This window comes from Haemorhous mexicanus, chromosome 8, assembly GCF_027477595.1.
Source record: "Haemorhous mexicanus isolate bHaeMex1 chromosome 8, bHaeMex1.pri, whole genome shotgun sequence".
NCBI lineage: Eukaryota > Metazoa > Chordata > Aves > Passeriformes > Fringillidae > Haemorhous > Haemorhous mexicanus.
Genome location: NC_082348.1, coordinates 26,949,894 through 26,973,881, shown reverse-complemented (window position 1 = coordinate 26,973,881; position 23,988 = coordinate 26,949,894). Strand labels below are relative to the sequence as shown.

General features: G+C 41.4%; 1 protein-coding gene across 5 annotated transcripts in view; it reads left to right on the top strand.

Annotated features, from left to right (window-relative positions):
• Positions 1-23,988, top strand: part of SPATS2L (spermatogenesis associated serine rich 2 like) — a 78,854-nt gene that overhangs the window by 3,029 nt on the left and 51,837 nt on the right. For 3 of the 5 annotated variants that reach the window (XM_059853345.1, XM_059853349.1, XM_059853346.1), the window contains exon 2: positions 14,849-14,909. The exons of 1 other annotated variant lie outside the window; for it this stretch is intronic. The gene's annotated coding sequence lies outside the window, so the exon portion shown is untranslated. Of the gene's footprint in view, positions 1-10,648; positions 10,770-14,848; positions 14,910-23,988 lie in introns of those variants that run through there. One more of the 5 variants, XM_059853347.1, reaches the window with a different exon arrangement.

Here is a 23,988-nt window from a genome sequence, read left to right as displayed (position 1 = left end):
GTTTGTCAGCAGGACTTTTACCTCCCATATATGGGAGTGGCATCGTGGCTGCTTCCTACAGCAAAAGTTTGGCCCTTGTGCGCTCTTGTAACACGGCAAGGACCAGCTCCTTGCCTGATGTAATTTGATAAGGTGGTCAGAAGAGCTAAATGTAACTGGCACCTTGACCAACGGTGTGTGCAAAATACATTGTTTGGCTTCGGTGCCATTGTGGGAGCACAGGGAATATAAATTTTGGGATATGGCAAGGAGCTGGGGAGTGAAAACTGACACTTTTTGGCTGTTTGGTTTCATGGTATGTGGGTGGAACATACAAGGAATAGGGCAAGTCTGTCAGCTGTAACTCTTGTTTTTGAATGGAGGTGCAGTAATTCCCTAGTTCTGGGTATGGGTTAGAAGGAATCTGTTTCAGGTTATTAGCTTCCACTGTCATTCCTGCTGGAAGTATGTGCATGTGAAGCTTGTTTAGAAACTGTAATGAAGTCATGTGTGCAAGTCCCATTTTGATTTTACACCTTTGTGTGTAAAATCTGAGAACTGAAGTGTCATTGGGGTAGGTGGAGAAGTAAAACATTTTTTTTCTTCTGGGAAGTTGTCAGCAGATGTAGTTAACTTTTTTTGTGAGGGACTTCAGAAACAAACTTCAAAATTAGAGTGTAATGCTTTTTTCTCAGTATAAAAGAAGTCTTTTTCTTGAATTGGCCATCTTATACTTCATGGGCAATGCCAAATTTGCTCAATTACTAAAGTGATTATTAAGCAACAGTGACAATGGTTTCGCTTATTATCCCAGTACAATTACACTTTTACTAGATGTACCAGAAAAAGCTCCTGATGATTTTCTGTTTATACAATAGTGCTGCAGACCCTAATTAGGGTTTGGGAATAAAGTCAAAGCTCTGCAAGTGTTTTAAGCTTCTCTTGTAAAACAATAATATAGAATGCCAGCCCATCTTTTTATAATACAAAAGAGACTAAAAATATGCTCTGCATGTACATAGTAGGAAAGGATTGAGGCATAACATTTTCAAAGCTTGTTCTTTTCTTGGTTTGCTTTTAACTGAAGCTCTGCAGTTTCTTCAAAAGCCATGAGTTACAAATGAATCTGCACTACTTTGTGACTCCTTGTCCTTTCCTTCAGACAAAAGGCCCTTTCAAACCATTGTGGAACAGTCACTGATTTTCATGTGGTCATTCAGGAAAAGGATAGCGATTGGCCTTCATAATAGGCCTTTCAGTACTCTCTCAAGTGGTTTGCTAGCTGAAAAAAATGCCTATGGCAGTGTACTATGTCCAGTATTTAAATTAATGATGAATCTAATCTCCCAAGTGTTGGAAAGGTAAGAGTTCAAACGGTAAAGAAGCCTCACCTGTTGAGTACCAGTGTGCTGCTAGGCAGAGTTTGGGACAGATTTTGGCCTGTGTGAACTGGTGCAGTTTTATTTGATTTTCTTTGACTGAAGGTCTGTTCTAATTTTTTTAATTTTTTTTTAAAAGTGGTAACTTAAGCCTGGTGTTGCTATGAGCTGTGTTCCTGAGAGGGTTGATGCTGTTTTATGTCCTGGGTGGAGTTGAGCAATGTTATCTGTTTGTGCCATGCATAATCAAGCAAAGTATGAGTATGATTTCTTGGATGGTGACTATCCTTGAAGGTTGTGGGTGTGTTTTGAGTTGGCATTCAAGGAGCTGCTGCCACTGTTGTGTTGACAGCTCAGTCTCATGGAGTTATCTTTCAGTGCTGGTAAAGTCAACCTGCCTGGCAGCATTTCAAAATAAACACCTTACGTTTGGGGTAGGCAGACTGGTGTTTGTTGGCCCAACCTTGTGCAAGAATTTATGGTGCTTGACTGAGTCTTACCTGGAACACCACCAAAAGATATTGTTGGTGAGACATTTCCAAATGAGCATAGCCCTTCAGGATCCTGGTTAATTTTGTTAGAAATGTGTGCAGTACTTGCCCTGAAGGTTCAACCCTGGAGTGTTTGCCTGAATGCTAACTGTGGCACCTGGCTTTCATCGCTGCAGGAGAGTGGTTCATAGTGGCAGATCAAGACTTGAGACTTTCTTATTGATTAGGTACAGCTACCACCAAGGAGTATTTGGGCTCTGGATGACTTAAAGCTCAAGCACATACTCAAATGGGTGTTTCAGACTAAATTACTTAGTAATACATAAAACCAGCAAGTGTCCTACACATATCCAGTTTGTGGCTTCCTCTTCTGCACTACACTTAAGTTACTCCCTTTTAGTATCTAAATTACAGTGCTGTGTATGGTCCTCTATGTAAAATTGAATGCAGTAAAACCATTGCACATCAGTTTGGGTGTGGTGGCACTTCTCAGTTGGAATGAGTTCAGAAGCTGTGGTTTATGGTAGCAGTGGAAAACCTACAAGTCCCAAAATGTCGTCACTCTGGGACTTTACCCTTTCTGTGTTGCTGAGGGAATAACTATCTTATGCAGTGATACTAGCCTGTGTAGAATTTGATTTAGTGATCTTTAGGACAAGGTCTGAATGAAATGGTGTCTTTTTTGTTTCTGTTTTCCATTAATAACTTAGTTTTGGCTAGAAATTGTTTTGAATTGGCTGGTTTGTTTAGGTGCTGTCATGACATTGTGCTTTGGTGTTAGAATTGGAGCTTGTTGTCCTTGCACTGGGTTTGTTGGGGTGAGGGATGGTGTGGAGATAGACTGCACAGCTCTAAGATGCAGACAAGCTTCATCATCTGTTCCTACAGCTGCTGAGGTCTCCCAAGTGCTGCACTTTGTTGCTAGGATGAAAGAAGGAAACCTACTTCTCGTTAAAATTCTTGAGGGTTTCTTCTTCTTCAGTAACCAGGTTAGGTTGTATACAAACACAGTGGAAGCCAAAAAGGACTGGATAATTCATCTGGCCAGCAGAAAGGTGGCCAAGTCTGAAATGTAAGGAAAGAGCAGGAGAAAGAAGTCAAAAGATCAGATGTGTGCTGTCAGGTGTGGAGGGCTCTAGTGCGGGTGGGGCAAGAGGCGCCCTGAAGAGATCTGAAGTGTGAGGCAAATACAGATGAACTAGGGCAGCTGCTATGTAAGAAAAGTGCCTGTAGGCTTGTGAAGGGGGCAGAAGATGGTGGTTGGAGGAAGGCTTGGTGGGGAGGAAGATTGAGCTTTTTGAAACAATATGATCCAAATTTTGCACTATTGGGTCTGCATGACAGCATGGCTGGTAGCCTCACAAATTTTTCCTGTTGTGAAAGAGACAAGCCCTTCATGTCTGAAACACGTGCAGTCTACATCCTTTGTAGCTGAGTTTCTGGGGAAGAGATATTTCACACTAAGGTCCTGTCAGACCTCTACATGTATTGGCAGTTTTGCAGCACTTTGATGTGAGTAGGAGTTTGGTTCTACATCCTTAGCCAAGAATGTGGCATGAGAGCCAGCCGTGGAGCAGGCTGCAGCAGTTCCACTGAGTGCTCAGTCCTGAAACTTCTGACTGTTCTGTGAGAGGGTTCAGAATCCACAGGGTATTTCAGGATGAAGGGTACTCTATAATTAGAAGTGATGTACTTTATTTTGTAGTAAAGAGAGTAAGTCTACCAAACTAAGGAAGTTCTGAACAAGGAAAGCTTTTTGGATGTGGCTGCCATCCCCTGGAGGTGTTCAAGGCCAGTTTGGGCGAGGCTCTGGGCAACCTGATGTCGTGGTTTGCATTGTTACCCCCGTGGCTTGGGGGTTGGAACTATGTGGTCTTTAAGGTCCCTTCCAACCCAAACCATTCTGTGATTCCATGATTTGGCAGTCTGGGAAGTCACTCTGCTCTTGCATAACCTGGCATGGGATGGTCATGTGTGTAAATTCATCCATTGCACTGCCATGAGTACAACAAGGATTGCAATGAAGATGACTGAAAGGGGACCTCATCAATGTGTATAAATACCTAAAGGGAGAGTCCTAAGAGGATGGAACAGGCTCTTCTTGGTGGTGCCAAGCAATAGGACAGGAGGCAGTGGGCAGAAACTGATGCGTGGGAAGTTCCACCTGAGCATGAGGAAGACCTTCTTTACTATGTGGTGACTAAGCACTGGAACAGATTGCCCATAGAGGGTGTGGAGTCTCTTTCACTGCAGATATTCAAGAACCATCCAGACCTAACCCTGTGCAGTGTGCTCTAGGATGGCCCTGCTTGAAAAGGGAGGTTGGAGCAGATGACCCACTGTGGTCCCTTCCAACGCAACCCATTCTGTGATCTCTTGACAAAGAATGATGGGTTTCCATTTTTTTTGCTTCTGGGATGAGGTTGACATATTGGTATTTTAACACCCGATCCCCCTCTCTGAAGTTAACCCAAGTATACGACCATGATTATTTTGTTATTACCTTACAGATGAGGAAATGTTAGAAATTTTTAATTGCTGTCCCAGTGTTGGATTTCCAGAGATGTTGAATGCAGGAAGTTATTATTGCAATTGTGTACAGTCAGGTCCTCTAAACATCAGTCTGTAAATGAGTGATGGTGCCTTGCAAAGCATTTTAGTGAGAATTGCTAAAAAGCAAAACCTGATTTCTTAAGCTGTAACAAGGGACTTTTTAAATGAAAGAGGGATCATCTTGTAGTTACAAGGTCTATAAAACTGCAGTAAGGTTAGTCATTAGCATTGTTGCCTCATATTAAAAGAATGCAGCAATGTAAACGCATTAGTTAAATTGAATAGCACACTTTCAAACTACTGTTCACTATTTTAAATGAATAATATCTGATTCCATCTAGAGAGCTGCTTAGCCTCATATTAGAGATTTCTGTGAATTAAAAAAGGTCAGGACTGCTGTTACTGATGACAAAACGCAGCCATTTTGTACCATGGTATGGTACTTTTTCTGGGCTGAACTTGACCTACCAGGCTGTGCATCCTCACTGAGCTGTCTGTGTAGTCAGAGCCCAGCTCTGCAGAAGTTGTTCAATAGAAGGAAATGGTCAGACATGTGATATAGCAAGGGCTGTTTTCCTGCAGTGCCAAAAGACGTGGGCAAAGCCAACTCATTTTGCGATGTCAGTCTGTAAGGTCAGACTGTGGTGAGGGTGCTTCCCCAGCGTATGGGAGCGAGGCTCCTGCAGAGCTGCATTCCTTCTCCAGGCCTCTGGCCAGCATGGGGACTGCTGGAGCTGCCGCCAGCTGGCAGCTGGGCTGCTTTGCAAGGGCTGTTGCTGAGTGTGCTGGTTTTGTTGGATTTTGTCTTTAAACAAATTTGGTACCAGACTCCATAAAATGCTTTGCCTTTTGCTTGTTTGGGATTTTTTTTTTTTTCTGGAAGGGATCTCAGGGACTCTTATGTGCTACATTTTTGGACCTTTTCGGTTTCCAGTACCGATCACAGAGCTTTGGGGAGGAATCTGCTGTTAATTGAAATGGAAAATACAGCAGATGGACTCCTTAAGAGACCTATCATAAATCATTAACTGTCTGTGTTAATACAAAGCTGGAAAGGTATCTCCTTGTGGATTGCAGTTTAACACCCCTACCTCCAAAAAACAACCACAGAAAGTTCCATCTTAATGTTAGGAAGAACTTCTTAACTGTAGGAGTGACTGTGCACTGGAACAGGTTTCCCAGAGAGGTTTTCAGTATACCTGGTGATATTCAGGAACTGTGTGGGCGCAGTCCTGTGCAGTGGGCTCTGGGATGACCCTGCCTGAGCAGGGATGTTCGTCCAGATAAGCTGCTGCTGTCCCATTGAACCTTACCCAGTCTGTGACTCTGTGAAAAGATAAAATCATCTCACTCTTATTTTGAAATTTGATAATTCTGCTTTTAATCCTCAGCTTTTACAGTGTGCTGTATTACTGAACATACTCCAGGAGTTGCTTGTCTGGCTTCTCAACGTCACTGACTTCGGTAATTCACTAGAAAAGATGTACTTATATGCTGGGGTGACTGAGGAAATTTTAGTATTTAATATATTGGTGAACATGAGGTGGTGAGGCAGTGTGTGTGTTTGAAATGTGCAGCTATGGATGTTGAGGGATTTGCTTACATGTGAAAGCTTCAGTTGTTCATACTGAGAACTAGAGTTATGGGTGATGTTAAGCAGAGTCCTTGCCGGTCCATCTGTGGAAGCCAGGAGATTTTGGAAACAAGAAAGATAGGTTGTAATTACTGTGTTTCACTCCCCTCTTCTACTGAAGTGGCAAGTATCTTAGGAAATAAAATGAAAAAATAAATAACATCAACATACTATAACTTTGCAAAGCTAAAACATACAGAGGGCTGATAATTCACAAATCAGAGGTTGGGCTAGGGACAGTAGCTTGGCCACATGGCTTGCATGTAATGTTTTTCATGCAACTTTGTCATTAAATGGGATGTTATTTTTTTAGTGGACCGTAAAATATTCAGACCATGCCCTGTGGGAAAGTGGCTATTACTGCAATAAACTTGACTCTTGATATCTCAAAGGCATTTGGAACAGAGGTGCCAAGTCATAGATCAGTTGCTGAGTCTCAGTGTCAGCAGTAAATGCATGTTTGTTCCTAGGAAAGTAAATGCAGACATGAATTCAGAGTAAATGATCCAGATAGAAGATGCTATGCCAATGAACTGAGGCAAACTCCCATTTGCTTTAACAAAGGCTTTATCTGAGTTCCCTGAAGGGATTCCAGATTTGCACCACCACCTACTTGCTTTTATCCAAACTTAGTAGCAGAATAGAAAACCACGCTGTATTTGTGCTTTATTTTACCCGTGTTCCTCCATAACTAAAATACTGACACATGCATTTCAGCTGAAGCCCAGGCCGAAATAATTTAAATCATCAGGAAACAGTCTAAATTCCAGCGTGAGAAGCTTGCTTAAAAACTTTGGGTGTTATTTTGTTATTTGTATGTCATTCCCATGAAAAGGCTGCTTTGACGACCAAATTACTGTTTCATGGAAACCTTCTGTCTCACAGAGCTGTGAGAGCTCTGTGTTTTCCTTTGTGATGTGAAATACCACATGGGAATGAGATCTCATTTGCACTCATGGCTGAGTCTGACCAAGGTCCCCTGGGTAATTTTGCTTCTCCTTCCTATTAAAGCTTCAAAAGAGGCTAGAGTTATATTTACGTTTGTAAATTGATTTCATCCTGCATTTTTGTTCATTGTGATCCCACTCTTAGAATCTGAATGCACGAGAGTATTTCTCCATTCTAGGTGGAGAGGATTAGAGTTTTATATAAGAAGGAATATGTCTAACCTCTGTGGTGTACAAATATTCTTTGTGGTTGTGTTCAGTTCTTGTAGGACTGTCAGGAAGGAGAGAAGTGTGCAACTGCTTAGGTGATGGCATCTGGGAGTTCTTAACCCTCCTCCTGTCCACACACCAAGGCCATGAGAATGGAGAGAAGTGGAATTGGACTTGAGGATCCATTGCTGCTGCCATGCTGGGCCCTGTGCCATGCTGGCATTGTGCTTTCTTTTGAGCAGGATGCAGTACCTCCACCACTGGGTGATGCAGAGTGTACATCCCTCCTGGTAAAGATTCCCAGGAGGTACTCTGTTCTTTGAACCTCACCCACTTACCCCATTACAAAGGCACACTTGGCACATGATGTTGTGTTGACAGACAGTTCTACTTCTCACAGTCGTGGTGTGATGTTTTTTCAGAAGCTCAGCAATAGTGGCAGTAGACCAAGTTCCCTTATGTCTGCGTCCCAGTGTAACTTTCAGGGGACATCTTTAGATGGGGCTTTTTGGTGATGTTAATACTTATTTATTGTAACCTTTGATATTGGGTGCTGCACAATAATACCCAGTAGCAGCTGGATGTCAGTATGAGGAAAAGTTGAAACCTGATCCACAGGGTTGAGTATTTTAATGCACTCTGTGACTCCCAAAACCTGTATACTGTGTGTCTTAAGCACATGTCTGCTGTAGCTGGGCTGTCTTGCTTTTGGTTCTGATCTCACTGTCTTACCTTTGAGACTAAGGTGCTGGCTGCTGAATGGCAGCATAAACTCAGTATCCACAGCCTTGATGGATCCACCACACATTGGTTGGGTGCAGTAGTCACTCTTCCTCTCCTAAAATAACCCCTCATTCACTTTAAAGCATATGCACTCAGACATATTTTCTCTGCCACTGCTTATTTGAATAGGCAAATAATTTAAACTTTTTTAAAAAGCATCATTTGCATACTTTCCTTTCTCAGAATATGATTATGTCTTGAAATGTTTGTACAAAAATATGAAGATTGACTTTGTTATTAAGAAAAAGTCTACTTTTGTTTTGGAGCAGTTGGAAAAATTGTTTTATAAAATGCTGCATAAAAACCATTTGACAGAGTGAGGGCACAGCTGATTTTGCTAGTGTGCAAAGTAAGAAGTATTGCTTCCTTCAGAAACTTCTCTCCTTCTTTGGGAGGCTGAAGACTGATTACATGGAGGATGTGCCAGTTTGAAAATAGTGCTGATTGCACTTGCATGTAAAATGAGTTACTTCAGCTGTTGTTCATTGCAGAAGCTGTAAAATGCTTGATTCTTCTGGTGTGCTCTTCTGACCAGAAAATAACGTTGCGGATTTTTTTTTTTTCAATTTAGTTAACACTTTTTATCATCAACATTTAGTTATAAGGTTGTGTTCTCTGTAAATGAATACTCAAATTTACATGGGTCCACCGTGATATTTCTAATAAATCCATGGATGTTAATTTTAATTTCTTGGCAGTTGTGCTCTCTGATACCCAGTATTTTTGAGTTCCCAAGCCTTGGTAAGGGGAAGCTCTCCTGACAGACTGACCTCGCAAAAGTGGCAAGTAAAACTCACAGTGGACTCCCAAGTGGCAGCAAAATTCATTTCAGAGGAGGGAGTTTTCACCCTGAGGCCTGGAGAGTCCACAGATTGTACAGAATATTTTCCTTACTCTTTTTAGAATCTTGTGGCCCCTAGAGTGTACAGAAATGGAGATCCCATAGCTCCTCTAGGCACTGAACACATCCTGCCTCATCAGGTTAGCAGCAGTTGTCTTAACTAGGGCTTTCCAGGTTTGTGGTGTTGCTTGGTTACCATAATTCCAACAAGTCTCAAATAAAGAAAGTAAAGCAAATGTTAAAAAAAAAAATCTACCTGGTTTCTATTTATGAGCTAGGCTACTGTACAGTTGCAAACAAAACAGAATTATAAATCCTCTAAAGCTTCTGTAATGGTCATTTTTTTCCTCAAGTATTCTACTTGGCTACTCCCAAAGACTTTCTGTTTGAAATATGTTTTATATTGGACAATTTATGGGATTCAGCACAAACTCATCATGTTCAGAAGCTGCAGTCTTGACAAATTATAGCTTGTGTCATCAGCCAGTCTTGGTAAGTCCAGCTGGGATACCTTTTCAGGTAGCCTTTATGTGCATCCTTAGAGCAGGGAAGAGCATGCAAATCATGGCCTGGAATATGTTAGGCAGTATTTCCTTTAGTAATGATGATAATGAACTATCATAACCATTTGGATAAGGATGTCATGTCATTTTTTTTATTATTTCCAAATTTAACTTCAGAGGTCCTCACCTGCCCTTTAAGGGAATAATTTTGGCGTGTGGGCTCATGTGTTTCAGGGGAAATTCTCATCTTAATTTCAGTTAGCTGATCTTGACAAAGCACACAGACGCTCTGAGAACTTGATTATGTCTAAGTAGCTATTCTCTTGCTATCCCTGCTTCACGAAAGAGTTCTGCAAAATGGAAAGGTGTCTTTTTTTTAAATCACTTCCAGGCTGAGATAGATAACAACTCTCAAGACAGTCATTCTGTTGATGTGTAACAAATGAGTTTAAGTTGCTTTTCATGAAGTTAACTCCCAAAATAAGGCATTTTTGGGAAATTGTGGATGAGTTTCTTTGTGAAGAGAGCTTTCCATAAATCTGCTAGGGTCATAGACAGTGTACCTGGTTATGGTACAGTTGGTTACAGAAACTCTTCTAGTTTCTGAGAGTGGAGAAAGCTAAAATAAATTGAGATATCTGTGAGTCAGAGATTGAAGAAAGATAAACACATCCAAGTAAAGCATTCCCAGCTGTGGAAAAAAAACTATTCCCATCTGTCAGAAGTATGGTATATATTTGAAGCAGACAGCAGTTCTTGTAGGAAGTAGAACTTCTAAGGATTGCTCTCTGTTCATTGTCTGAGAATTTGTACTTCACTGGGGCCCAGAACTCAGTCCTCTAACCATTTTGGGCTTCCAGTTCTTCTTTCAGTGGAGAGATTTCTCATCTGGTGAGATGTTGAATTTCTAGTGTCATCTGGCTCATCTGTGTGTGTGTGTTATGGATCTATTCCGGCTCCAGTACTGTCAGGAGGAATTGGATTAGGCCTGTAGTGCTTTAGGAGTAAATTGTTGACTGATATACCATTAGGAGGAGTAAAAGACTGAAATAATGAGAGATCACTGGTAGGAGAATAAAGGTGCTTGCAGGTATGCTATCATTTGCCCAACTGTGATATCATTGTCTGACTTGTGTCACTGAACAGAAATCTGGTGTAGGATGAGAGGTGGTCCAGTCCTGAAGCTTTAATTCGTTGTTTCCCAATCCTAATGTCAACAGATTGTTTTGCTATATATCTCTGGCAAATACCAGATGAGGATGGTTTTAGACAGAAAGCCTTATGCTGCTTTACAATATTATACATCTTTTGTTGCAGTAAGAAGTGCACGTTGTAAATGTTGATATGAATTGTCCTCTGAAGGCTGGATCCTGCTGAATGTGCTTTGCACTGCATGCCCTGGCCAGGGTTAGAAACTGCAGTGCACAAAATGGAGCATCTTGGGTTCAAGGTAGGCAGAGTTCATCTTTGGAAGTTGTTGTTACTGACTGATACTGACAGGATCTTACCCCTGTGTTCAAGTGTAGCAGTGGCAGACAAGGAGAAACCCTGATTGGCTACATCAGAACTTGCAAGGGTTTAGAGTCGATGTCTTAAGGTCTGACTGTCAAAGAAAGTGAGGTTTGCTTTCCATGTGTTAAACAGCTACAGTGGCAGTTAGGTAAATGTGACTCACTAGCTAGGCCAAAAGCAAAACCCAGAAAAGGGCCAAAAAACCCCAAGTGCCATTATCATCAACAAAATCTCACTTTTTTGTGTGTGGACCAGCAGACTGTAGATAGCCTTTGCAGTCATTCATATCAACATTCAGAAGATCCCCTGCCTTGTGCTGACTTTCTTCTCACCTAGATGTTCCATCAGTGGCCTCAGAGAAGGAAATATCCCGAAGTAGAAGCTAGCTGTCTATAGTCCAATGTTTCCTTGTGTTATCACCATTCATCCCAGCTCAATGTGCCTCTGATTCCACTATACACTAATCTTTTAATACTTTTTAAAAATAAGCAAAAAATCAACTCAAAACAGAAGCCAAACAAACTATTCTTAACAGACTCTGGCATCTTTCAGTTAATTGCTATGCTGCTATAATCACTATATACAAAATATTTAGTATTTTGCCCAGGTGTGCCAATCCTGTTTGTGTAGGATATTTACTTGGGGATGGAGGGATTGCAGGTTAAGTTTGCTGTTAGGGTCTAGAAGGCTCATGGATTTACAGTGGAATTAGAAAAGTGCAGTGTTAAGAGTTTTTGAGCTCTTTTGTGTGGAGTGTTGTGAAATCCTAGGTTAAGGCTGAAGTCAGGGTTAGGCATCAGAAGAAAAGGAGTCAAAGGCCTTGTTTTAGTATTCTGAAGAGTAGAGATTCCTGTAGGATGAGGACTCCAATCTAGAGTGTTATATAGCTCATGTTATGCTTTGATTCTGCTGTTTAGGTTCATTAAAGGCCGTGTCACAATGGATAGCTGTTCTGATCTAGATTTAAACTTCGTGTCTGGTTCTTCTGTTGTCACATATCACATTATTACAAGGATTAGGGAACTGTTGGAAGAGTCTCAGCTCAAGATGGGGAGGTATAAAATGCTTGGGTTATTTGTATGTCCTGCAGGGCTGTAGCACTGTGCTGAGCACTGATTCCTGGCAGGTGTTTGGGCTTATGTTGGTTTTGATGCAGTTGTTTGTCACCGAGCTCTGGTGAATGTGCCGTTTGGTGATGTGATATCTGAAGCTCTGCTTTGCCCCTCTTCATACTCTGCAGTGGAGAAAAATGTGTTGAGGGTTCTGTGTGGGGGTATCATGTCATCTCCATGCACATGGCCTTCATCAGCCATGGATCTGCCACAGGAATATGGGCCAGTGTTTTTCAGCCTGCATTCTAAGGCCTGCAGAGTGACAGTATGCCTTCCTATTCCAACATCTTTTCATTGTTTGACTAAAAGTCACTTCAAGTATTGACCTTTCATTATAATGGAAAATTACTTGAACATTTGCATGTTAAGCAGCAGTATTATCTGTGATGATACATAAGTCAAATAACTTCCTTTCAACTGTTGTACCTTTACTTGCAATTTCCTTTCTCCGCCCTTGAGTCATTTTTTCCTGGGTACTGTTTGATAACATGTCATGGACCATTGGGTAAAGACAAAGTGGTGATTTAGGGGAGGTGATCAAACTGTGGAAAGATGTCCTATAGAATTAATTTTTTCAAGGTGATATATCTCATTTGGTCAAATTTGATAGATGTGGTATTGCTTGGAAAGAACAAATCTTTACTGCACACAGTAAAATGGGGAGGGTTTAGAATTGTGCATATAGTGTGCTGTTAGCTATCTGCTTTGTTACTTTATGGTGATCAAAAGAAGAACTTTGGACTTCAATTTTTGCTTACATGCCTTTGTGTTTTAAAATAATTTTTATTAATAGCTCTCAAGGGGCAGTAATTATAATTCTAGCTTGAATAATTTCATACCAGTGACCATATTTCTTGACCACATCAATAAGTGGGATTCTGACATTATCTGTCGCTTTCTTCTTCAAATCTCGTCAAATTCCAAAGGACAAAAATTCTCAAAAGAACTCATTGGAGGAAAAAAACCAGTTTTTTTTTAAGTTATAAAGCTCTTCCCATTTGACTTTTTCAGGTTTTAGTTTTCCAGTGAAGTTGGAGAGGATTCTCCTATGTAGCCTGGGTTGAAAAAGATCAAAACTGGGGTTTAGCAGGTGGTGTGATGCAGGGAAAAAGAGCAATCACTAGGATGCATACCTCAGTGCAATAATGTCTGTGATCTGATTTGCTGGGTTTAAATCCTGAAGATACTTCCTGCATACTACAGGCTCTATTGGAAGAAGTTCAATGTCTGGATGTTGGAATAAGAAGTGCAGTAGCTATTAGGAATGCTTCTGTCTTCTCTGCTTTGATTCAGGTGCTCTCTGGACAAAAGGGATGAATTCTCAGTCCTTCCTTGTGTCCCTTTGAGGGAAGCAGCCAAATCTTGCCCTTGCTTGCCCCAGAGAAAAAACTCCTGGTAGGGCCATCACATGGGCCTCTTCCCCAGTGCTTGGTTGGGGTGTTCTGCCCAAAGGCAGAATTGGGTATGCCTCCCTCACCAGATTTCCAACCCCTCTATTCATCTCATGGATCTGTGCCTGTTGTGTAGATTCCAACACCCAGAAATGCTCTTTAACACTGACATGTGTGAGTACTTGTATTTCTTCATTGAAGCATCACATTTTAAATTGCTCTATTCATTCCTTTGATTTTGAACATAACTGTGACTCAGCAAGCCATGCAGAAATGTGTGCTTAGATTGTAATGGACTTTGGGACATTAGCTGTGGGAGTCTTTGTTGTGGGAGCCTTTGCCAGGTGAAGTGCTTCAGGGAACATCTGACTGTTTGGATGCAGAAGCAATTAAGAGCTTTCTCCTTGCTTTAAACTAAAACCTATGATGCTGACAAGACTTTTGCAGTCTAAAATTCGTTTTGGCCTTGGCAAAATATGTAGTTTCAATAAGGATGAAAGGAATTAAATATGACAGCAGTCACACTTTTCTAGTCTGTACATAGAGTACAGAAGGAAAAATTTTCTGTAAAGACAGTGCAGTCATAGTGGCTTAGTAGAGGCTGATTTCAGCAATCAGGATGTTCAGAAACATTGCAATATTCTTTTAGGATTAGCTAAGGGACTGCTAAACAGATCTTATTCCAAAGCAAACAAGGACCAGTGTGCAACTCACTTAATAGCTGCTAAAGAGGAATAATTTCTGTCTGGCATGCTTGGTAAGCCATAGACCATGACTGCCTTGTCCTCACAACTGCACAAGAGAATACAAAACTTAACTACTTCCCTGCACTGATGAAATTGGGAGATCAGTTTCCATTCATCAGTGTATGGATGTAAATAGGCACTCAGTTTTCCATGTGGTTGTGTGTCTTTAACTTTGGGGACAATTCTTCTGAAATTTATATGTAAATCAACAAAGACCTTGTATTGTGAACAAAGTGCTGGTGTCACCCTTTGGGTTTCTCTTTGTTTCATCTGAGTTAGTATTCTTGAGATGGTGATTTTGTTTCTGGAGAACAACCACAGTGAAACTGCACTAGTGCTGCTCAGAGGGGTTGGATTAGTAGCTGCTATGTTACTGTAACTTGCACCTACAGCTCTCTTGCATCAATGATAAAATAGTTTTTGTTGCTTAAGTTTATCTTTCTGCACATCCCATGTGCTGGCTACTTTGAGCTTAAAACATGTGCTTTAAAAATGGGTTTGTTTCAGGGGAGAATTGTATGTGTGGTCAGGAGTGGGACTAACAACAGAGCTCAGGTGATTGCCTAAGCTTTCATGGCAGTGAAGATAGGCCCTTAGAAAAGAAAAGCCCTCTAAGACAGGTAAGGGCACCCCCATATGTTGACCACAGCAGTAAAGGAATGAGGGATGTTTTTTTCACAAAAATCTTCTGTAAGAAGACAATAAAGCAAATTTTAAAAAAATTAATTACTTGTTTGGGGTTTTTTTAACATCCAGCTATTTTTGCAGGAGATACAGTCTTTGGGAGAAGACAGAAAAATAGGAACAGAAACTGGAGTAATTTGCAGTGGTAAGATACTTTTTATTTCTCTTTGCTGATCATTCAGATAGTAAGGTTCTTTACTTACAGGTCTGTCAGTGAAGAGCAAGAAGCCAAAAACTTTGGGGGTGCTTTCACCAGAGCAGTGCAGTCTATTTGAACATCTTGGAACTTGAATCATATGGAAATCATAGAGTGGCTTGGGTTGGGAGGGACCTTAAATATGGTCTTGTTGTGAGCCTCCTGCCATGGCCAGGCCCAGCCTACACTAGACCAGGTTGCTGAGAGCCCCATCCAGCCTGGCTGTGTGCACTCTCAGGGATGGGGCAGTTTTTTGTCCAGAGTCTGTCATTCACCATTCTGTATAAATTTTTCTCCTCACCATCTCCTCTTCTTTTGTAACTGTTTGAATGACTGTGAACATGTAGCATGATTTGCAACTGAAAGTTCTGCTGAACTGGTATTCTGAAGTCATATCACACCAAGTGTAGTCCAAAGTGACATTCGGAGGGTAGTGGGAAATGGTAGCTTTGTAGTAATTTTTAAAAAATTGTATACACATGTAGACTACAAAACTGAGAAATGGGGGCTCTGCAATTGCCTAATTTTAGAGGTCCTAACTCCCTGGGTTTTGTCACTTGTTTTGGAGAAAATATTTGTTTGAACATATCAAGTAATTCCTTTTGTCTTTTTCTCCAAATGAGGCACTTTCTCTGTGTCCAGCGTGTTAACAATCATTAGCTAAGTCTGTTCCGAGCCTGAATCTAAGAAGTTTAAAGTTTTAAGGACCTCATCCTTCTGTGTAATTCTAATAGAGATGACCAATTTTTTCAAATGTCTGTAAGGTTCTCCAGTTTCCTTGCAGCTTAGGACACCAGGATTGTGTCCCTTATGAATGGCTTCCTGATAAATCATTGCTGAATCACTCAATTCCTCAAGCTTAAATCTGTAAGATGGGATAACAGTACTCCTGTACTTAAGCATGGGTGTCAGAATGATAAATACGATTTTGTATTGAAGTTTCTGAAATGCTCAGGCATTATAATAAATAGAGGGAAGGAGAAGTCATTTCATTTGCACATTATTCACTTCATGCCCCCTGTTTCTTTGGTGGAGGTAGTTATGCTGTTTCTTCGGGATTTCCTTTTTGCTTCAGACTTTTTACACAGGATTGCCACATGGCAAACTTTCAAAGCTTTTGGTAATGGACAGCTCACAGGGAGTGGCTGAATAGAGTCAATCTGGTAGTTGATAATTCAGCATACTGAACTCGGCAGTGGTGAGCTGTGTGACTTCCTCAAAGGAAAGAAGAAGAAGATACGTGCCCAAAGTAGTTCTTAGGCATCTGCTGATCACAAGTGTGGCCAAGTGCATGATGAAATATTGCTTGTCTGGCTCTGAGCTCTGTATAGTACAAGCAGAGTGACTCATTGGGTCAGTTGCTGACCAGAAGTTGGGCTGTCAGAAGCAGATGGGCTGCCTAGAGAATGAGAGATCTTGGAAGCATCTCCGCCCCGGTCAGCAGTGTTACACTGCACAGGGATTTCTCAGAAGCAGTGATTTCTGGGAAAGATGCTGGTTTTTCAGCTGCACTTGGTCTTCCACACAGAATGATGCCTTGTGGCCCTGAGAATAAGGAAACTTGCTGGCTTGTTAGTGAAGATCCATATTTGTGAATCCTGTACTTGGAGGGGTAGTAATAGGGAGGTCAGTAAAGATCTTAAACTTGCAAAGGGATTGTTTTTCAGCTCTGAGAGGCCTTCACTACTAAAAGATGGATGTGTGTAATTGTTCTTTCTGCAAATGAGGCCAAAATTTTTAAGGAACTCTGAAAATCTTTTCTGGTAGTCCCCTCCACTTCTTTACCTCTCAGCAGAATGAGAATAGCAAATGCTTCCTCAGACTGTAGAGATGGGATGAGGATTATACTCAGCTCAGATATATGGAGGTAAAGTGCCCTACAAGTATCTAGAGAAATAGAGTTTTTGTAGACACTGAATACTGGGGCAAGTTCTAGATCAGAATCTGAGAACAGAGTACACCAGTCTGGGATGGGTTTTCAATTTGACTTGCTGGTGGTTGGTTCACCCTGGCCAGCAGCCAAGCACCCACGCAGCCCTAACTCACTTCCTGCAGCTGCTGTCCACAGGGGGATAGAGGAGAAAATAGGGAGAACAAAAGACAACTCCTAAGTTGAGTTTAGAAAAATATTTAATAGGTGAAGAAAAGCTCAGGGAGTGAAAAACAAGCAGAGCAAGGGAGATGGCACACCAGGTGATGGCAGACTGATACCCAGCCAGTCTCCAAACAGCAGCCAAAAAACTTGCTTGAAAACAAAATATCCTTTTCTTCCTTTATCCCAATTTTTATTTATGAACGTGAGGATACATCACATGAAATATCTCTCTGGTCACTCTGAGTCAGCTGCCCCAGCTGTGTCCTCTCCCAGTCTCTTGCCCACCCTCAGCCTGGCTGTGGGGGTGTAGTGGGAAACAGAGGTGGCCTTGACACTGTGCAAGCACAGCCCAGCAAAAGCCAAAACACTGAAAACACTGGTGTGTTGTCAGCACTGCTGTAGCCACAGAGCCAGAACCCAGCACCGTGTGGGCTGCTGTGAAGAAAGTCAACTCCATCCCAGTCAGACCCACCACAACCCTAAATCAAACTACTTTTTTTACTTACTTTTTAATGTAGTATTGAAAAAGGAATTACCAGAAGAACAAAACCCTATTGTAAGATCTTAAGAACAGAGTATTCTTAATTAAAAATGTTTTTTGTATACATGTGGGTGTGAAATTTTCATTAGAATCATGCACACTTCTGAAACTTCAAAAAGACTCTTAAGAATTTGCCGAATTTCATTTTTCACTGAAAACTGTGTCAAAAAATTTGTTTCAGGAAATTCAGTAGCACTTAAGTGCTTGTCTGAATAGTGTTTGCAAATTCAAGCTGACTCTGTCCTGCAAGAACCATTTTGGAGAAATTTTACCCAGTGTGAACATCAGACCTATGTCAGAAATGGGTAATTCTCTAATTGCCTATAGGTGCATCTTGTTACTGTCTGTATAAGTTTGTAATTCTGTGCCTTAAAATTATCAACTCTGTGAGTCTTATTTGTCATGAGACCGGACCGACAAAATGCTTTCAAAATTGAAACATTAAGAGTGAGATTTATGGGGTTATCATACAAAATGGAAAAACTAAAAATTAAAAGATTTGAAGTAGGAATGAAATCTTAGTTCACTTCTGAAAAAAAAAAAAAAAACAGTTAATGGCCCTGTTCTTCACTGCAACACCTTTTGGTTATGTATGCTGAGAGTGAAAAATAACTGGCAGCAATGGGATGCAAAGAGTTCAGGTAATTGAGATTAGAGCTCGCTGATTACTTTGATCAGTATCAAAGTCTGAAACTGAAAGCAAGTTGAGCTTTCACAGATTTTTTAGAGGAAATAATTGAGATTAAAGGAGCCTCTTAAGTTTGTGAATTGATTCTTTACTTTTAGGGTATTTGGCCTGCTTTGTTATTGGTGGCGCTTCTTTATTCCACTTTTTAATGTGAACAGAGATAAATATTTGTTCCTGGTAGTGAAAAGCATCACAAAGCACACACAAATGGGTAGCAGTGTGACTGGTCTAAATGTCAGAGTTCAAGGCATCCACCTCCAAACCTCTTACTAGGTTTGTCAGTCAGTGCTGGAATTCCAGGAGAGAGATGACATGATGGGATTTGGTTGATGATGCAGTAAGCACAGTGAAACTGAGACTCCAGTGCCTTCATAAAAAGTTTTCTGCAATTTCTCATGCCTTTTTAACATTGAAGCACTGACTTCAATGAAACTTTCGTTGTATGATGGAGAAGAGTGAGCATATTCATAAAGGGCAGCCCACAGTGAAGGCAAAATAGAATTGCTCCCCTCCAGTATGTTTTGAAATAGTTCAGCTGTAAAGGTTCATGATTAGAGCAGGTAGTTTTTCTTTGCCAGTGATATCTTCCATTTTTTGTTCCCTCTATGGAGCAGGCAGTTGGAACAGGTTGGAAGAATTATGGAAATCTTTCTTCTCGACAGCAAAGGAAGAAATGTTCTCTGAGGCTACTAGGATGGAGTGTGTATTCTGCTAGAAGGGAGGGTCAAGGCAGTAATTTGTGCCCTGTCCAAAAGCAAGGTGTATGTGGGGATAAAGTGGTGAAAGAGTTCTTGTATTTTTCTCCAACTGCACAGTTCAGGCAGTGTAGAAAGAGCCAAAGCATTCCCTGTTGCTGTGCACTGATTGTGAGCAAGGTGGCTAGACTGTCTGATCTCAGTTAATGAGCAGAAAACCTGGAAATATAGTGAGAGAGAAAGTTCAGATCTTGGTGAGTATGTCAGTATTACTAACAAGTAAATTTCGTGTTTAAGGAAGACAGCCAATGGAGCTGAATCTCATCCTGTGTAAGTTGTGTCTCATACACGGGTCTTTTCTTCTTTTCCTCCATTATTGGAGAGTCCAAATATTGAACAACTATAAATCCAGCTCTCTTCAGCCAAAGTCCTTGGTTCTGTGGATGCCAGTGACAGAGCTCTGTTAACCACAGGATCAGCCACAGCTCATGTCTGCTGCCTGCAGAGCCAGCCCTGCTTGTTTTGGTGTGTGGCTAAATTGGAGATGTGAGTTTGTGGCAGCTCTGACTGTGCTTTTGTCTACAATAAGAAATCTGTATGAGTGACTGCCAGAACTGCTCATTATGAATGAAGATGATAACTTTTTGAATGGTTTCATGAAAATACAGTCAGACAATTTGTAAAGGACTAGCTGTTCAGGACTCATCTCTGCCTTTACTTGGTGAGGCTGTAGAATAACGAAGGAAGGGTGTGACTGATACAGTGCTTTACTTGATAATAAATGCTGTGATCAGCTCTTCTGTGCCTCTACAAGCCACAGTAACTTCCTGATTTGTTAAGCTGAACTTTGTTTATTCCAGGTTTTGCTGTGATTTGGGCTTTTTGGGAAAGGATAGCTGACTAACAGGAATTTCAGTTAGCTGTTGGGGAGCCCTTGCTTCAGCTGGTGTTCGAGAAATGTTTTGGCTGTGGTGAAGTAGTTTTACCAAACCCCAACAAAACCCATTTGATTGGGAAATTCCTGGCTAGCTCAGTTTGTCTGGCAGTTCTTACTGCTGACAGGATGGTTAGAGCAAGTCGAGATACTGGGTGTTTGATGTGCTGAGACTTTGCCTTGCTCAGTGTGGTAACTGTTAACCAGCACTGGGTTTTTGATAGCACCTACATGCGATAAATAAGAGCTTGTCAGTGCTGTTGTAATGTTGCTAATTAACAGCAGTGAGAAGAGAGACTTAGCAGTTAAAGCAATTTTGAGGTTCCCATACAAAACACGTTTTTTTGTGTGCTTGTGGTGGATTGACCCTGGCTGGATAGCAGGTGCCCACCAAAGCCTCTCTGTCCCTCCTCTCTTCAGCTGGGTAGGAGAGAGAACGCATAACAAAAGACTTGGGGGTCAAGAGGACAGGGACAGATCACTCAGCCATTACCATCACAGGCAAAACAGACTAGACTTGGAGAAATTAACTTAATTTGTTACAGGTCAATAAAAGTAAAATAATGAGAAAAAAACCCCTAAATTTTAAAACACCTTCCCCCCAGCCCTCCCTTCTCCTCAGGCTTAACTTTACTCCCAAGTTCTCTAACTCCTCTCCAGAGCAGTGCTGATGGGTGGGCAGTGTGGGTCATGGTCAGTTCATTAAACATTGCATCTGCTGATCCTTCCTCTTCAGGAGAAGGATTCCCCACGCTCTTCCCTTGCTCTGTTGTGGGGTCCCTGCCATGGAACACAGCCCTGTGTGAAATTGTCCAACATGGGGGCTTCTCACGAGCTGCAGTTCTTCACAAACTGCACCAGTGTGGATTCCTGTACTGCACCAGCAAGGATCCCCTCCCATGGGATGCAGTCCTTCAGGCACAGCCTGCTCCCGCCTGAGCCCCCTGTGGCATCACCAGTCCTACCAGCAAACTTGCTCTAGCATGGGCTTTTCTTTCCAAGGGTCCATAAGTCACTGCCAGGAGCTTTTTCCAGTGAGGGCTTCCCGCAGGGATACAGCCTCCTTCAGGCATCCACTTGCTCCAGTGCGGTGTCCTTCAGTCTGCAGGTGGATCTCTGCATTCCTGTGGACCCCCATGGGCTACAGGGGCACCACTGCCTCACCATGGGCTGCACCACGGGCTGCAGGGGAATTGTCACCGACATGTTCTATGAAAAATCCTTTCCTTAGGATTTTTCCCTCCTGAGAAGCTGAGAGGCCTCAAGAACAAAATGCAAACAATTCTTATCTGCTGCTGTGGAATGCAACAGGTGAATCTGTGATTGGTCTCATCTGGTTGTTTTGAATTAATAGCCAATCCCAGTCCAGCTGTCCAGACTGTATTGGTCAGAGACAAGCCTTTGTTTTTCTTTCTTTTTCTATTCTTAGCTAAGCCTTCTGATGAAATCCTTTCTTCTATTCTTCTAGTATAGTTACATAATATATATCATAAAATAATAAACCAATCCTTCTGAACATGGAGTAAACTTTCTCATCTCTTCCCTCATCCTAAGACCCCTGCAAACACTGCATCAGGGAATCTCGGCTCTGGTGCCTGCAGAGCCTCCTGCCCCTTCTTCTCTACTGATCTTGGTGTCTGCAGAGCTGTTCCTTTGCATGTTCTTTCTTAGTCCTGCCTCCACCTGCAATTGCTGCTGCACAGCTTTTTTCACCCCGCCCTTCCTAACTGTTATTCCAGAAGCACTGCCGTGGTTGCTGGTGGGATTGACCTTGGCCAGCAGCAGGTGTGTCTCCAAGCTGACTGGCGTTGACTCTATCAGACATGAGGGAAACTTCTGGCAGTTTCTCACAGAAGCCCAGCCTGTAACCCCTCCACTATCAGAACATTGTCACACAAACCCAATACAGTATCTGAAACCTGCTGGTATCCATGTTTGCCCAAGTAAAGTGGGTTTGGCATCCTTTAGCACACTGAGAGTTTCAGCTGGTAGGGCTTGCAGTGGTAACTAGTGACCTAGGTAACTACAAGTTAGAGTTAACTCTTGAACACTGAATTCTGTGCAGCAAGTAGTATTTTATCTTATTCTCCAAAGCTGTGTTAAAGGTTCATCTTCAGAAATTCTGGACAGATGCAAAGTAAAGGTTTGTCCATAGATTTTTATAGTTTGATGGATTCTGGCATGCAAAGGTAGATCACTTACAGTGAATAGGCACAAACAAATGAGCTGAAAGATGCTGTAGAATGTGTATCTGTGCTATACAGTGTAAGTGAGCTTACCTGTCTTTGAGATAAGTACCTTACAATAAGACATACTTTTATTTTCTTGAAAATGTTCCTCAATAAAGAAAGTATTTTCTTTTTATTCTGTTGATAAAATTACTCCATTTGCTGTCTGTATGTTGCAGCTAGTCAGACAGCTTTATCTTTGGGTTGTCCTTTCCAAGTTAAGAAACCTGTAATTTAAAAAAAAAATCCAAAACCTTAATATACCTGTCTAAACAGGGACCTCAGTTCATGCATGTCAGCAACACTTCATATGCTATTGACCTTCAGAAACAGAAAAGTTTTTTGAGATTGTCCCCTGACTATTGGGGAGGGTATAGAAGGGGGGACTGGTTAAGGCACTTTTGCATATTTTTGGCAGTATGCAGTGTGCATTGATTGACTGTACTTTTGCAAGTTGTTGTTGCTAGGTAGTGTGGGTTTCAGTTGAAAAAAATGATGAGTTTCTTTTGGGTTTTACCTCTAAAAAGTGCAGTTCAAAGCCCAGTGAATGCTCTAATAGCTGCTTATTCATGTGTAATAGCAATTAGGTTGAAGGACTCTATGAAACAATAAGCAATTATGGATTAACTTATTTATATGCTTTTGTTGTTTTTTCCAGGAATACTTTTTGTTAACATTAGAAAATCAATGTTTTCCTCAGCAGTAGGAAGGTGGGGGAGGAGAGGAAGACTGGTATTTGTTGTAAATCTGAGAATATCAAAATGTCAGTGGTGGAGACAGTGTAGTGTCTTGACTCTACAGGTACTGTTAATGTGAAAATACTGCTGGGGCTGTGTCTGTTCATTGTGGATGTACATCAGGTGATTTTACTAGAGAAACTCGTAAACATTTGTTAGAGCTTTTATGTGCATATATTTTGTGTGTGTACATATGTATATAATACATAATAATTTAAATACTGTTCAAGGAAAAATTTGCATCTTCTTCAAAGGAGCTATATGAGGTGACTTGGTTATAGAAAATGAAAGACTGCATTTAATTTCAGTGTTTGGTTTTGGAAGGTTCAGACTGCTTTGCCACATTTAAATCAGGTGTTTACCTTCAAGCATATACATAACCTCACTGACTCATAAAGTATGCTTACCTATACTTTGAATATATGTTACTTACCTGAGGTCTCACCACACTAAGGTTTCTTCAGGTCTGTCATGCCTCCAGTTGAGCACCTGGCCTTATCAGTTCTCTTCAGAAGCCCTTTATTTATTCAGGGAGTGCTTTCAGAGCTCTGGTAAAATTCTTCCTTTCCCCAGTTCATCATGGCTGTGGCGCTTCCTTGTGTGCTTGGTCAGAGTAGTTCTGATGACTTCTCCTTCTCTGTCTGCAGCTGGGGGAGCTCCTGTGGGACCAGCGAGCCACTGGTTCAAGGGTTGTATGTGCTGAGAGTCAGCCTTGCACATCTAACAACAGTAAACTGGTTCTTCAGAGATTTCTGAGCAAGAAAGAAAGGTGATGTGGACTTTGATACTTAATAGAAAGAAGGCTGAAATCAGAATAGCTCCAGAAATCAGACTGTCTTTGAACTTGAACATTGAAAATTTACTATACTCTGCCAGTCTGCTGGTAGAAGTTTGATTCCTTGTGATAATTAATGATGTCCAAACAAGTGTGAATTGGAGCACTTCCTGACATTCATTTTTTTACTTCTGCTCTTACTGTTTAGAGAAAACACTGTGATTGAGGCAAGTAGTGCTCCCACTTTCCATCCTTCCCTGTTAGCATTCCCATGCTGTGCTCTTGTAGCAGTCCACATTTGGGCAACCGCAAAAGCAAATGAGCCAACGCTGTCT